This window comes from Leptidea sinapis, chromosome 8 (assembly GCF_905404315.1).
Source record: "Leptidea sinapis chromosome 8, ilLepSina1.1, whole genome shotgun sequence".
Lineage (NCBI taxonomy): Eukaryota > Metazoa > Arthropoda > Insecta > Lepidoptera > Pieridae > Leptidea > Leptidea sinapis.
In genome coordinates, this window is record NC_066272.1 from 9,225,802 (window position 1) to 9,240,620 (window position 14,819).

The window sequence follows — 14,819 nt, forward strand, 5'->3', positions numbered from 1 at the left end:
TTTCTTAGTTATTCCATCCTTTGCTAAGATATTAAAGATTTTGCGGGTTGGATACTCGGGAACGACATGAAGTTCCACAAAGGTAACCTTTTAAGCTTCTACGCTTGAGCTTGGTTTATTGTCATTGCAAATTCTGCATTCAGGGGAGACTCAGGGGCCTCATTTCTGCCGTGAAGCAGTAATGTATGAGCATTACTGTGTTTCGGTCTGTTTATTATTGTACGTATATATATTTTTTTATGAAAATAAGGGACGAGACGAGCAGGACGTTCAGCTGATTTTAATTAATACGCCCTGCCCATTACAATGCCGTGCCGCTCAGGATCCTTAATAAACCCCAAAAATGCTGAGCGGCACTACAATTGCGCTCGTCACCTAGAGACATAAGGGGTTGAGTCTCATTTGCCCAGTAATTTCACTAGCTACGGCGCTCTTCAGACCGAACACAGTAATGCTTACACATTACTGCTTCACGGCAGAAAAAGGCACAGTTGCGGTACCCATAATTTAGCCGGCATCCAGTGCAAAGGAGCCTCCCACTGGTAATACGTATAATGCAACCTAAAAGCATTACGATAAGAAAGTTCAATAATTTCATTACCTTTGTTTTATTATTGGCGTATTAAAACTTTATCAAAGCTCTGAATTAATATCAAATATTGAAATACCCTTAGATATGCTCTTGATAACAATTTGTTCTTAAGTAAACATATAAAGAAAACCAAAAATGTTTTGGTTGAAATAGAATCCGAAGTGAAATGCCTCTAGGCTTCAACAAATCCTTTCCATTGTGAGGCTTAACTCGGAGGTTCTATGTCGCAACGTGTTTACTGCCCACATATCACGTAGTTTATGTGTGGTGGCACATTACTGCCACAATAGTTTCAGTTTTAGTATAGAATGTTTTTGAATTATAAACTTCTGTTATTTAAACAATTTGTTGTTTTATTTAAAAGTACCCTCACTAATTCTCCAGGATTAATTACACAAATTTATGAACAATGTGGGACTCGACCAGCGACCTATCGCGTACCGTGCGAGCGCTCTTCCACTGAGCCAACTGTTCGAGTTACGTCACGTTCATAAATATTGATATGTCTTGTTCAACTCTCAGGTTGTGGCTTTATTTATTGTATAGATTTGAAACAGCGACATCACAAGTCAATTTCCTAATATGTAAATATTTTTGTTGAGCAGGTTATCAACTGTAACGTAGATCCTGTAGATGAAGCCACAATCTGAGAGTTGAACAAGCATCGAGATTTATGATAGTGATGTCACTCGAATGGTTGGCTTAGTGGAAGAGAGTACGCACGGAACGCGAGAGGTCGCGGCTTCGAGTCACACATCGTTCATAAATTTTGTTATCCAATATAATTTGTGTATCTTCTGTTATAGTATTTAAATCTGATACTGTCCCTGATCTGATCTGATAATGTCCCTAAAACCTCCAGAAGTTTCCATGTAATTGGTTAGTGTCTATTAGCTTTTCTACATTTGTAAGGCTTATCCATTCACTTTTTATCCTAAACTCTTTTAAATTTCCCTTTTAAGTACACCCCAACATTTAAAAAACGACTGTATCGTCAGCAATTCTGAAAGATGACATAAAATGTCCCCTTTCTATCATTATATAATTTTTTTGCTTGCTTTAGGTTTCTTATCAGCCAGATATTTTTATTTTGGACACCTTGAGCCGGCAGTTGTTGCCATATAGAGTTGTACTGAATTGAGTTAAAAACCTTACTAAAATCCACAAAAGCTAACCCGTCATTTGCAGCCCAGCGAAATTCTCTAAGAAAGAAGCGATTCACTCGATTGTATGAAACGTGCAGTCATGATAGATTGACAGGTGACGGTTATAATCTTGTAAAAAACGGAGATAGCCGAAATCCACTACGCTTTAAGCAATTGTTCGCTTTCAAACTTAGCCAGATTATACGTCGTCGCCAATCTTAATACTGTAATTACTACTATCCCAAACTTATATCAAATCACTGCACATTTCATACTTAACTACACGGACTAGTAAAAAAATAAGGACACCGTGTCACCTTACATAACAGTGTAGCACCAAAAAAAGCCGATTAACGGCGGCCATTATGAAAATTGTCATCGTCTGTGACAGATCAGTTTGCGTCTCAATAAAATATTTTAAAAATGCCGTCGTGCGTTGTGAAAAGTGTAAAAACGATACTATATAAGTATTGTGGCCATATATGATTATTTAAGGGAGAAAAAAATGTGTAACTAGTATCCCCCGTAACCGCACACACACTAGCATAACGGTGCTTCATTTGCTAATATCACGGCGCGGAGTCCTTCTTTTTTTACTGACCCGTGACTTAACTAAATTTCAATTTTTACTTAGAGAGTCCCACCTCTTGTTACGTAGTATTTACATCCACTTTGGTAACTTGTTTGACCACACCGGTGTGATAAACTACTGAGCAAACTTGCAAACTTACATTCTTCAGCATGCAAGGTACAAATAGAACTATAATAAATTTATCAGCTTGGACTTAATTATAAGATCAATGCTTCAAAATTGCTACGAATATTTGAACAGGCGAGTATAACGGTTATTTAGTAAAGATAGGAACTTTTAGTAAGTCAATACAAATTGCTGATACATTTATATTGAAGTTTGTTATAACTGAATTGGAAATTCTGTTGTGATCTCATCAAATACGTAAAGGGCAAATTTCAGTCAAATTTATTCAAAGGTTATAATATTTTTCTTCTTTTATTTATAAATTTAATAATTAAAAAGAGCTCATTAATAAATGCTGGGACATTTAATTCCGAAGCGGTAGTAGTATCTAGTATATTAGAAATGACATCAAAAGGAATTCTAAGATAAGATAAGATAAGATCACTTATTTGTAGTCATGGGTATACATAGATGTTACAAATCACAATAAAAGTTCTTCATTCCTTGCCCTCATGCTGTGCAAATTGTAATTACTAACAAGTCAAACAAATATTATTGAAAATTTTGAAATAACATATAATAATTGAAATTGGTAAAAAGTAATTAAATTAAGTAAAATGATATTTAAAAAAAATGTTAATTGAGTGCTGTATCTGAAAAGAAGTCTTTTATGGAATAGTACGATTTTATCAATAGAAGATTAAATAGTTTCTTTTTAAAACACGTCAACTTAAGTTCTGTTATATGTGATTCAATTTTGAGAAAATAATAGCCTTTTATGCCAAATAGATTAAAATAGAAAATTAATTACTAAATAATTCCTGAATTAAAACACCCTCAAAGGGTAACTTATAATTTAAGTTCAACGTTTTCGACGTAAATTGTGTTTAACTTTAACTGGTAAAATGTCTTAAAGTTCCTTGTGGTCTCCTCCAAACATAAACAACCCGTGTGTGTGTGTCAATTTCTTAGGTACCTCTACAAACATATGTAAGAGTAGTACCCCTATATGTATCCTACGAAATTCTTCTTCTGGGTACATTAGTGTACTACTCCCTCGAGATCTTCGAGCGAAAGCCGCAGCAGATCACAGTTACGCACAAAGTTATCATAGGTTTGCATGCTGAGCTGTGAAGATTATATTATCTTCTGGATAAATATACTTTGACTTGCACCAAAATAACTATATTGCAATCTCTCTCCGCTCTTAAGGCTGTCCCAAGACATCACCAAAATTGCACAAAATAGAAACCATTTCTCAAGGGTTAATATATAATGCTCTTAAGTTTACAAAAAATAACTATGTGTCTACAGAATAGGAGAAGAACATTGTTTTTTTCTTTAAATTTCTATCATTAATTGACATTGCAATCAATCACCAAAGTACTTCTTACAGTTGGAGCCATGCTAATCATTAAATCTAGATAAAAATTGAATGAAAAATTATTAACTGTTTACCAATACTATACTATTTAACATGACATATTTTTATGTACAGAAAAATGTATTGTTTGTAATAAATTAAAAATGCTTCTAATTCTGAATTGAAACTATGGCGATCTTGTGCGAGAGAGATAACCTAGCTCCGCTCGATTTTTCAAGGCCGTTGGCTCGGTCCCACGCCTTAATGCTCTTCTCGAAGTCAACCCCGATTATATGTTTGCAGATGGTGTTTTGTGAGAGGGATAGATAAATGGTGTTTCGATATTTATGTATTATGTATTTCCTTATTCACTATTGTTTAAGTGATATTAATTGTTCCAATTAATAACTTGCTTTAGTATTGTAATTGGATCACACCCTTAACTACAAGTGTTTTTTTATGATAATAAGGGACAAGACGAGCAGGACTTTCAACTGATAGTAATTGATACGCCCTGCCCATTACTATTCCCATCAATATTCTTTCATTGTCAAACCTACATTAGGCATGGCATGGCATTACTACAAGGCATGCATGTTAGCATGCCTCGGATGACCACGTGATAGTCAAACCTACTTAGAATAGGAAATAAATAGGTATAATCATAAATGGTAATTTCATTATAATTACTTTAAATAAGATTGATTCAGAGTCTTTAAAAATAATTTTCTATCGCAATGACTTTTTATAGGCCTTGTTTTTTATGTTTCTCCTTTTTTTAAGTGATCAGTCGGAGGGGTGAATAAAGTGACGTGACGTGACACGTGTGCTTCACTACTTGCTCGTGAGCCCTTACTGAAGAGCCTCTCTGTAGAGGCCGCCGTGCTTACTTACGATTTCGATACCTAAACAGGGACTGAGACAGGCCTGTGTGGCAATATCTACAAAATTAGGCTTTATTTTATTTTCATAATCAAAGCCCGTGGGCGGGTCATTTGACAGGCATAATCTCAACACAGTTATACTTTTGAGACATCTGTTGATGTGCACCAGTGGGAGGCACCTTTGCAACAGGATGCCGGATAGATCATTGACATACTTTTTTTACGCAAATTATCTTGCCCCAAGTTAAGCATATATAGCCTGTGTTATGGGTTACAAGACAATGATATATTTAATACAATATACTTACTTAAACATACATAAATTCATATAAACATACATAAATACATTTAAACATCTATGACTCGGAAACAAACATCCATATTCATCATATAAATGCTTGCACCTACCGGGATTCGAACCCGGGACCTCTAGCTTAGTAGGTAGGTTCGCTAACCACTCGGCTATACAGGTCGTCAAATTATGGATACCACAACGGTGCCTATTTCATTATTGTATTTCGGTCTGAAGAGCGCCGTAGCTAGTGAAATTACTGTCTGAAGGTGACGAGCGCAATTATTTTAGTATCGCCCAGAATTTTTAGGTTTTTCCTGAGCGGCATTGCATTAGAATGGGCAGGGCGGATCAATTACCATCGGCTGAACGTCCTGCTCGTCTCGTCCCTTATCATCATAATAGTATACTCGTATTATGAGTAAACAACCGATATTAATAAAATAAACAGCCTGTGGCTATGATAATAAGAACTTATGAATAAAATCGATTACAATATTAAGATTAACATTGTTGTTTTAGGCAAACTATCTGAAATCATTGCGCAAGGAGACAGACACGGTCGCTGAGACCTTGATACACAGGAAGTTCAATAGAATTGTATTACCATTCATTAGGTTCTGGCAATTAATAGTTATAAAAGACAGCTGAATACTATACAGTACTTGAACATAATCTTTTATAATGTAAGGAAAACCATTAAGCTGTTTCGCGAAACATCTTGGACAAGTCCTATTAATATTATAAATGTGAAAGTTTGTATGTCTGGATGTATGTTTGTACTTCTTTAACGCAAAAACTACCGAATGGATTTTGATAAAACTTTACAATAATATAGCTTACACACCTGAATAACACATAGGCTATTATTTATAAAACAATCGCGTGAATTATACTTTATATGGCAAAAAAACGTTTGCCGGGTCAGCTAGTATTACATAAAGTATAAAGTATCAATGTGTTTTGAGGTTAGAATTTATTGGAACGTTTATTGAAAATACTTTGCTCTTAATAGTGATTTTCATTTTTGTAACACTAGAAATAAGGGATTGCTTGTAACTAATTCTAGTAGGCTTCATAAGATACATAATAGCTTTAAGGGTAAATGTATACACTTCTATAATAAAGTCCCAGCCACTGTTCAGGCATTATCTATAAATAAATTTAAATGTTTTATAAAAAAATGGCTCTGTCGTAAATCCTATTACTCCACTGCTGAATATCTAAGTGATCGGACAGCCTGCGACTAGATTGTGATTATTTTATAGCGATAGAAATGACTGTACAATATTGTATATTTTTATTGAAAAGAGCGCAAAAAAAGAATGCTGGGAGAGTTTCTTGCGCCACTTCTTCTCTCTCAGAGCGCCATTTGTTTCCGAAGCGGTAGTAGTATCTAGTAGTTATTAGAAATGACATCAAAAAGAATTCTAAAGGAATCAAATTTGAGAAAATAAATGCCATTTATGCCTTTACAATACGATTGACAATTATTAATATTGATAAGCGATTGAGTACGTGTCATCTATATTTTATTAAAAAGAGCGCATAAAAAGAATGCTGGAGAGTTTTGGCACCGCTTCTTCTCTCTCATTTGTTTCCGAAGCGGTGGTAGTGTTAGGAATGACATCAAAAATAATTCTAAAGGAATCAATTTTGAGAAAATAGCTGCATTTTATGCCTTCCATCATCAGCCGGAAGTCGTCCACTGCTGGACAAAGGCCTCTCACAAAGATCTCCATGACGATCGCCATTCTATGACTTTTAGTCCCACCGGCCATCTGTCCGTCGAGCTATGTGCCGTGTCCACAGCCACTTCAGTTTCGCAATCATTTGGGCTATTTCGATGACTTTGTTTCTCCAACGGATCTCCTCTATATAAGTTGAAACGAATAAAATGAAATACATTTTTTTACACATTTACCTCACAAGAATAAGTACATGACTATGTATCTATGGAAATTTTTAAATTTGCATTCTAGATCTGGGTCTTGTTTATATTCTCATTAATAATATCAAAATTAAATGCAAATTCAGCATAAACCTACAACTTACAACTTCACGAAACCCGTTTTGTAATTTATTTTTAAATTTATAATTTATTCGTAGTAGGACTTGGGTCAAAAGTAATTTAAATAAAGGGGAGTTTGTGTTAAAGAAATCATTATCCAACTAAGAGACAAAATGAACTGATTTATAAAAACCTTACAAAAAAGTAAATAGTTTGTCAATGACATAAAATAATCCTAATAGGCAATAATAATTATAAAGTAAAACAAAAAATATAATAATAATAATAATAATAAAGCCATTTTATTCCGTACTAAAAACAATTAACATTGGAAAAACCAAGAATGTTAAACTATAAACTATAAAATGTCTCTTAGTTCGGCGTGCCGATTGGCAAAGGCCTCCTCCAACGATTTTTACTCTTTTCTGTTTTGGGCAACTCTTCTCCAGTTAGTTGGCAACGGCCTCCTATAACGATTTCCATTCTTTTCTGTTTTGGGCAAGTCTTTTCCAGTTACGTCCTGCTTAATAGGTCCATTTCAGGTAGGTCAATTTTATTTCATCTTCTCACCTTTTATGCTGTCTTCCTCGTTTCATTTGCCATCTCTTGGGTACCATTCTGTAAGTCTTTTGCTCCATTTCCCCACTTTATCTCGCATCATGTGCCCAGCCCATCTCCACTTTTGTTTAAACAAAAATCAAGAACGAGTCACTAAAGAAGATAGAACATAATAACATTAGGGAATTATCGTTTTAATTAAAAAGAGTTTTTATTTACCAACCTTCATAATGTTGATAACAGACTGCTGTTAAAATATCAGATAACATTACTTACATCACACAAACATCTTTACTTATTGTTATTGTTAAATGTATGCAAAGCTTCTATCCACACTGACAAAACCTGGTGAAAAACAGTTTTTAACTACCACTTCGTATTTATAAATGCTTTTTTCTAGGTTGTACTAAAAATTGTTTTGTAGGCAAATATCAGGAAACATGTAAAAACGAGAAGAAGAATTTTTTTTCTTACGAAATGTCTTACAATAATTAATAATTACAAATATTATTAACTTCTTGTGTAAAAGCATTTTAGCACACGGTGATTTGTTATTTGATTAAGTATTTATAAATACAGCCACATTGATGCCTCTCAGGCCTTCAGTCTCGTGCCAGATTTTGGCGAATCAACATGTCCTGAGGATGCCTCGTGTAGAGGCGAAACACGTCGAATTTTGCGGAACGTTTCACGTGCGGAATTAACATTAAAGAAAACTCAAAACATTTGGATAATTATAAATATATTAAGACGAATCTATTACTTAAGTTATAATAAGAGCAAAATAGGTGATTATAGAAACATAAATTCATCGATATACGATGGACACGAAGTAAAATTATTGTGAGTTTCAATAGCACTTACTAAAAAGAACATGTATGTTATTTTTTTATATGTAACAACAATGCCTCGCTTACATTGTTCTAAGCAACAAACGAAATAACTAAGTTACTGGCAACTATACATTTCATTACTTTCACACGCTGTTAAGCAAGTTATAAAACGTAATCAGAATTATTTTTACTCGTAAAGTTTTACGACAAACTTTCATTGTTGCATAGAAAAAACAATGTGGGCCTATCACCAGAGTTAACTACAGATACATTGTTGTTAGGTATATGAAATTCTACTGACATTAAAATCCCAAGTATAATGTTTATATTATAATAGATAGATAGAGACATTGTTCTGTACATAATAATTCAAATACTATTTTATTATGAATTTGTCAATAATATTTCATAATATAAAGAATTATTTCGTAAAATATGCTCCCTGTTGTTATAACGAAATTGTTTCACAGCAGAACTGTCAAACCGCGCGTAGTAAATTCTCTCATAGAATATATGCACTCACAAAAGAACTATTGGTTATAATAATAATTATGGGTCCCAGATCGAAATAAAAATTATCCTATCTCTCAAGTTGGACTAAGCTGCACTCCATTACAAACCTATCTTTGATGACACCGATTCTAAAAATAACAATAATCGTAACAAGAATTAGATTAATTAATTAGATTGTATAAAAATACGCAATTATTTTTCTACCTTTTAGTGCATATTATATCTATTGTTTTGGAATAGTGTTTTTGAAGTCGGTTTGTTTTTTATTAAAATATTTTTTTATAATTATTTGAGAATATTGCTGCCACAACTATGAAGTGTTGTATTGCATAAAAAAGTTTATTTCAAATTCAAATTTAAGACATAGTCGGACTTAACTAAAATTGCAGTTTGCTTTAGAAGATGTAAATACTACACAATAAGAGGTGGGACTGCCTAAGAAAAAATTTAAATTTAGTTTAGTATGAAACATGCAGTCATTTGACATAAGTTTGAAATATTAGGAATTACAGTATCGCGATTGGCGACGAAGTATAATCCGGCTTAGTTTGAAAGTGAACAGTTGCTTAAAACGTGGTGGATTTCAGCATTTTCGATCTCCTTTTTATACGCTTTATATTAGCTTCACCTGTATGTTTGTAACCGACTTCTTTGGGCGCGATTTTGACCCACTTTAAACGGCTAGATATCGTTTAAACTTTGTAGATTTATCGAGGACCGATGACATTACACTAATTTGACTACAAAATGAAAAATAAATAATAGTTAAAAAAAACTAAAAAGCACACTTTATATAAAATTCAACTAAAAAATAGAAAATAAATTTATATTGAAAATAGTGTAAAAACAAATCATTTTATTGTAAAAAAAGCGTGGGGTGCTTTTTATATAATTTAGAATTTTATATAAAGCGTGCTTTTTAGTTTTTTTTAACTATTATTTATTTTTGCAAGATTATAGCCGTCATCTGTCTATGACTGCACGTTTCATACAATCGAGATAATAGCTTTTTTCTTAGAGAGTTTCCCTAGGCTGGCAGTTTGCAGTTAATTGCGAATCGTTGCGGGAATCGTTGATAGTTCGTATTAACTCTAAATCATTTTTAGATTGTCGGATTGTCCTATTTCCTTGATATTTTTAAGTCTTGATATCATTATTTAGCAGTCGCTAAAATGGTTGATAGAACAAAAACAGCGCTCAAAATTATAGCGCTACTTGAGAAAGGTTGTAGTCAATGTTATGTGTCCCAGAGGCTAAATAATGTGAGTTGTTCGACTGTCAATAGGACTTGGCAACGATATCAAGAGACTGGTTCCGTCAGTGGATAGCCTGGGTTTGAAAGAAAAGCATGACCGCTTCCTGGGGCCTAACATTGAGAAATCGAAAATCTTCTTATGTCGTCCGGTACATCATCAAAAGTCCTAATTCCTTACGAACAATTTTGGATTGGATAACGTACACTTTTTTGATGTTCTACAACGAAGAGTAGGTAAGATCGGTGCAGTCCGCTCCGCAACGAGAGGGAGGTAGAGTATGTAATTACTGCGCAGTGGGAGCGTATTCCACAAGAAACAAGGCGAAGAGTAAGCAGAAAACACGCAAACATGGTGTTTTTAGACAATTTTTGTGGTGAAAGTATAGCATTTGGAGCTATGAACAGTACTTAATCCTGTTACACATATCCTTAAGTCTTATTTGTAGGTTGCTAATGCTTGCTGTTACTACCACTTTTCTTTGAAGTTAAACAAGTTTTTGGCATGGCGTGACGCATTTTTTTGGTACTTCTCTCAGAAAAGTTATTCTAATAACTTGTACTTTTTTGTGTAGGTTCATTTATTCAGATTAGTAGTGAATAACGAGGATTGTAAGCATATAAATTGTTTTACCACCCAAGAGTTTAGAAAATATTGGCTTTGTTACATAGAGGGCGGGCCGGCAGCCGTGAACTCATATCGCTCAAGGTCGCAGGCATTTAGTGTCGCCTTAAGAATAGCATCGATATCATGCGCGGACGAATACAAGCTGTCATCCTAGCAAGAGGGGGCCACACTCAATATTAAACTTTTACGTCTTATTTTAATACTTAAGTTTTTAGCCTGTTTTTTTTTAATGTAGAGAGACGCAACTAGCTACTTAGACTCTGGGCTCTTTTTCATCAATTTCATCGAAATGTAATAACGAAATTGACAGAAACTACAAGCTATATAGAATTATGAAATAATCTGAAGATGCCAGTGAAACAGGTTATTTACCTAGGTGCCTATTTTTTGCAAAAGAGTCGATTTCATTTCATACCTCTTGCTAACCTTTTTTACACACTTTTTATTAGCTTCACCTGTATGTATGTTTGTTTGTAACCGACTCATTTGGGCGCGATATTGACCCACTTTAAACGGCCAGATTTCGTTCAAACTTCGGAGATTTATCGAAGGCCGAGGACAATCCATTAATTTGATAAAATTATTCCATTTTTCAATTTAGGTTTTTGTTAATTTATATAATATTTTTTTCATCTATCGGCAATAAGGCACAAATCGATGTTCATTTTAAATTTCATCTATTACATTTTCAACAAAAGCGTGTTTTTTTAAACTATATTTATTTTAAAGTAAATATTGGACAATTTAGCACTCACATGTTTGTCTGCATTTAAGCAATATACAACAGATCTTAATATAAGTATGTATATGTATTCTGACAAGGCCTTATTTCGTCTTAAATTGACGAATTGCGGTCGGAACTTCACTCCAAATAACGCAACATCGATAAATTACGCAATAATTACTAACAAGGTCCCCCTCAACACGTGAGAGAGAAAAGCCTCCGGGCTTTAGATAGTAGGCCTTCAACTTAAAAAGTAACATTTACATAATCGTAGGCACATCGTATCTTGGGGGTACTATCTATGAAGATTATATAATCTGTTTTCAAGAACTTTACTTAATAATATCAGACGATACATTTGGGTCTCGTTACTACTACACTCGTCTTAAGAATATATGTTTTTAGTGAACATTTAATTGGAAACCCTAAATTTAGATTATTATTGTATATTATCTTTATATACATATAATATTGTAATATATAATACTAGCCGACAGACGTTGTTCTGTACATAAGAATTATTTCGTAACATATGCTCCTTGTTGTTATAATGAAATTGTTTCACAACAGAACGGTCAAACCGTGCGTCAATAAATTCTCTCAGAGAAAATAATATGTCCACACAAAAGAAACATTGGAAATAAAAATAAAATTATACGTTCCAAATCGAAATAAAAACTATCCTATCTCTCAAGTTGGACTTAACTGCACTCCATGAAGTAATACCCATTTAAATCCGTTCATTAGTTTAGGAATCCATTGCGGACAAACAACGTGTCACGTAATTTATATATATTAAGACTTAGAAGTAGTTGTGTACTACGCTATATAAATAAGTATAGGTTTTTAACTGTCAAACGAGAAATCTTTAATTATCTTACTTCTCATAAGTATAGTATACCAATACATTGTTTAACCGGCAATATAAGGTATCAATTTGACAAATTTTACTAAATTAGGTGTGCATAAGTTGTTGTTCACTAAGGTATATAAGAAACTCTAGTTTTTATATTTCCTACCGGAACTCGTTAATATTCTAGGATTAAAGTTATCAAAGATGTTGACCGGCAATATATATGCCAATTTTTATTAAATTATGTCCATTTGTTGTTGTGTACTACGCTATATAAGTAACTATAGGTTTTTAACTGTCCCACGGGAACTTTTTAATTTTCCGGGATGAAAAGTATCTAAGATGTTGTCCGAGGATTTAAATTGGTGCAATAGTTTCATAGATAAAACAGACAGAGAAACAAAAAGTTTCAAAAAATCGGGACTATCTATTTCTCTTCTTACATCCCATTGACTCGCTTTAGTGCATTTATTTGAACATAAATTTGATCTCTACAGATTTATTATAAGTATAGAAAATTTAAATGAATAGATACTCGTATATAAATCGAATACTTTTTAAGATGCTTGTACTAACAATGAAATAACAATGAAATGTAATAGAATAATAGTTAATGTTAATATTCATTCATTTCAGTACATCACAAATCCTTCATCTATCTTTTTCGTAATATTTCCTTTCACGCCCTGTGTTAGAGTAGCCACGAAACTATTTTAGGTTGAATAATTTCGCAAAATAGTATTAAAGTTCACTTAAATTTAATGTATAATATACTTCAAGTAAAGCTTTTGAAAAATATTAGAAAGAAATTGGATGAATCGCTTCGAATTTCGCAATGTCACGTTTTCTATTATATCAGCTATTATATTCTTTGATAGAAGAAGAAATGTTATGTGAAAGACTTTTATTATAACAATAATATTGTTATGTATATTGTACTTTTCGACAATAGGTGAATTAAGTACCTATGCTTGGAATAATCAGGTTTTATGTCTCGTTTTTGTTATATTTTGTCTGAATAATAATAATATAATATTGACACACTCTTACACAAATTATCTTGCCCCAAACTAGGCATAGCCTGTACTATGGGTACAAGACAACGATAAATTTATAACAATATACATACTTAAACATACATAAATACATATAAACATCTATGACTCGGAAACAAACATTTATATTCATCATAATTTAATTGTCTGCACCTACCGGGATTCGAACCCGGGATCTCTAGCTCAGTAGGCAGGGTCACTAACCACTGGGCTGTATGGGTCGTCGTGTAATATAATTTTTGTATTGATTTTACTATTTAATCTAATCGGTGGTTTTAAATTGTATTCTAGTAAGAAATTAGAACAGCGAACGGTTCAGGACTTTGTGCCATGATGTTAAGGTGCACTTTTGCTTACTTTGCGAGTAGAATTAGCACCAGGTGTCGGGTTTAACTGAAGAAACTCATGATGTGAGTACCAATCAAAGTAATGATCCCATTAAGGTCCCGAAAAATGGTTTTGTTAACTTAGTTGAATGGTTGTTCCAGATATTGACCCTTGAATACGCTGTTCTGGAAAGATCAATTCGAGATAAAATTAAAAGTGTTTATAATAACCAAAATAATATTAAACATCAATTATATATACAAACTTAGATTATGAATTGGTCTCCGCTGTGCTCCTACCACTAACTAATACCACGGCCAAGTGGGCGTACTCGAGCCAGTCTTGAACAAATTGTGACGTTGACATACCACATGTTCTGTTAATCTTTCTTAGTAATTGAAACTTGAATGCCGGCTTGCGTAGTAAAACTTTATAAAAAATACTAGAAGAAATAAGAAAGACACTGGCATCACATATCATCAGTAAGTATTTTGTATTTTATTAATTTCAATGTAAATTAACACGAAGCCTATCTTACAATATATGAAAGATGCAATATAGAGTCAAGATGCCACGCACACAATAGCCAATACAAACTACATTATTATAAAGTTGCCGTACTAAAACAGCTATTGTTCTTAAGTAGTGCGGTATCTAGTTGGAGACCAATCCTGAATCTAAGCATAATATAAGTAAAATCCTTTCCAGTATTCCACCTTCGCACGACACGCCACAAGTTAGGATATCATCCCCACCATCTGGATGTGTGGCGGTCCTACACAGTGCGGTTTTCAAGGAGCTTTGGAACGAAGCTACAACGCTGTCGAATGAGCTTCCTTGTGCGGTGTTTCCGGGACGATACGACATGGGTACCCTTTCAATAATTAATTATTTTAATTAATTTCACTAAATTAGGTGCATAAGTTGTTGTGCGCTAAGCGCGAACTGATAATATGATAATATGAGGAACTCTAGTTTTTTATATTTCCTACCGGAACACGTTAATTTTCTAGGATTAAAGTTATATAAGATGTTGACCGGCAATATTTATGCCAATTTTTATTAAATTATGTGCATTTGTTGTTACTACGC

The 14,819-nt window shown here is 33.4% G+C and overlaps 1 protein-coding gene across 2 annotated transcripts in view; it reads right to left on the reverse strand.

Moving 5' to 3' along the window:
- Positions 1-14,819, reverse strand: part of LOC126965609 (peroxidase) — a 69,956-nt gene that overhangs the window by 32,848 nt on the left and 22,289 nt on the right. Inside the window, exon 1 of one of the 2 annotated variants that reach the window (XM_050809273.1) lies at positions 13,758-13,775. The exons of the other annotated variant lie outside the window; for it this stretch is intronic. The gene's annotated coding sequence lies outside the window, so the exon portion shown is untranslated. Of the gene's footprint in view, positions 1-13,757; positions 13,776-14,819 lie in introns of those variants that run through there. 2 annotated transcript variants of the gene reach the window in all.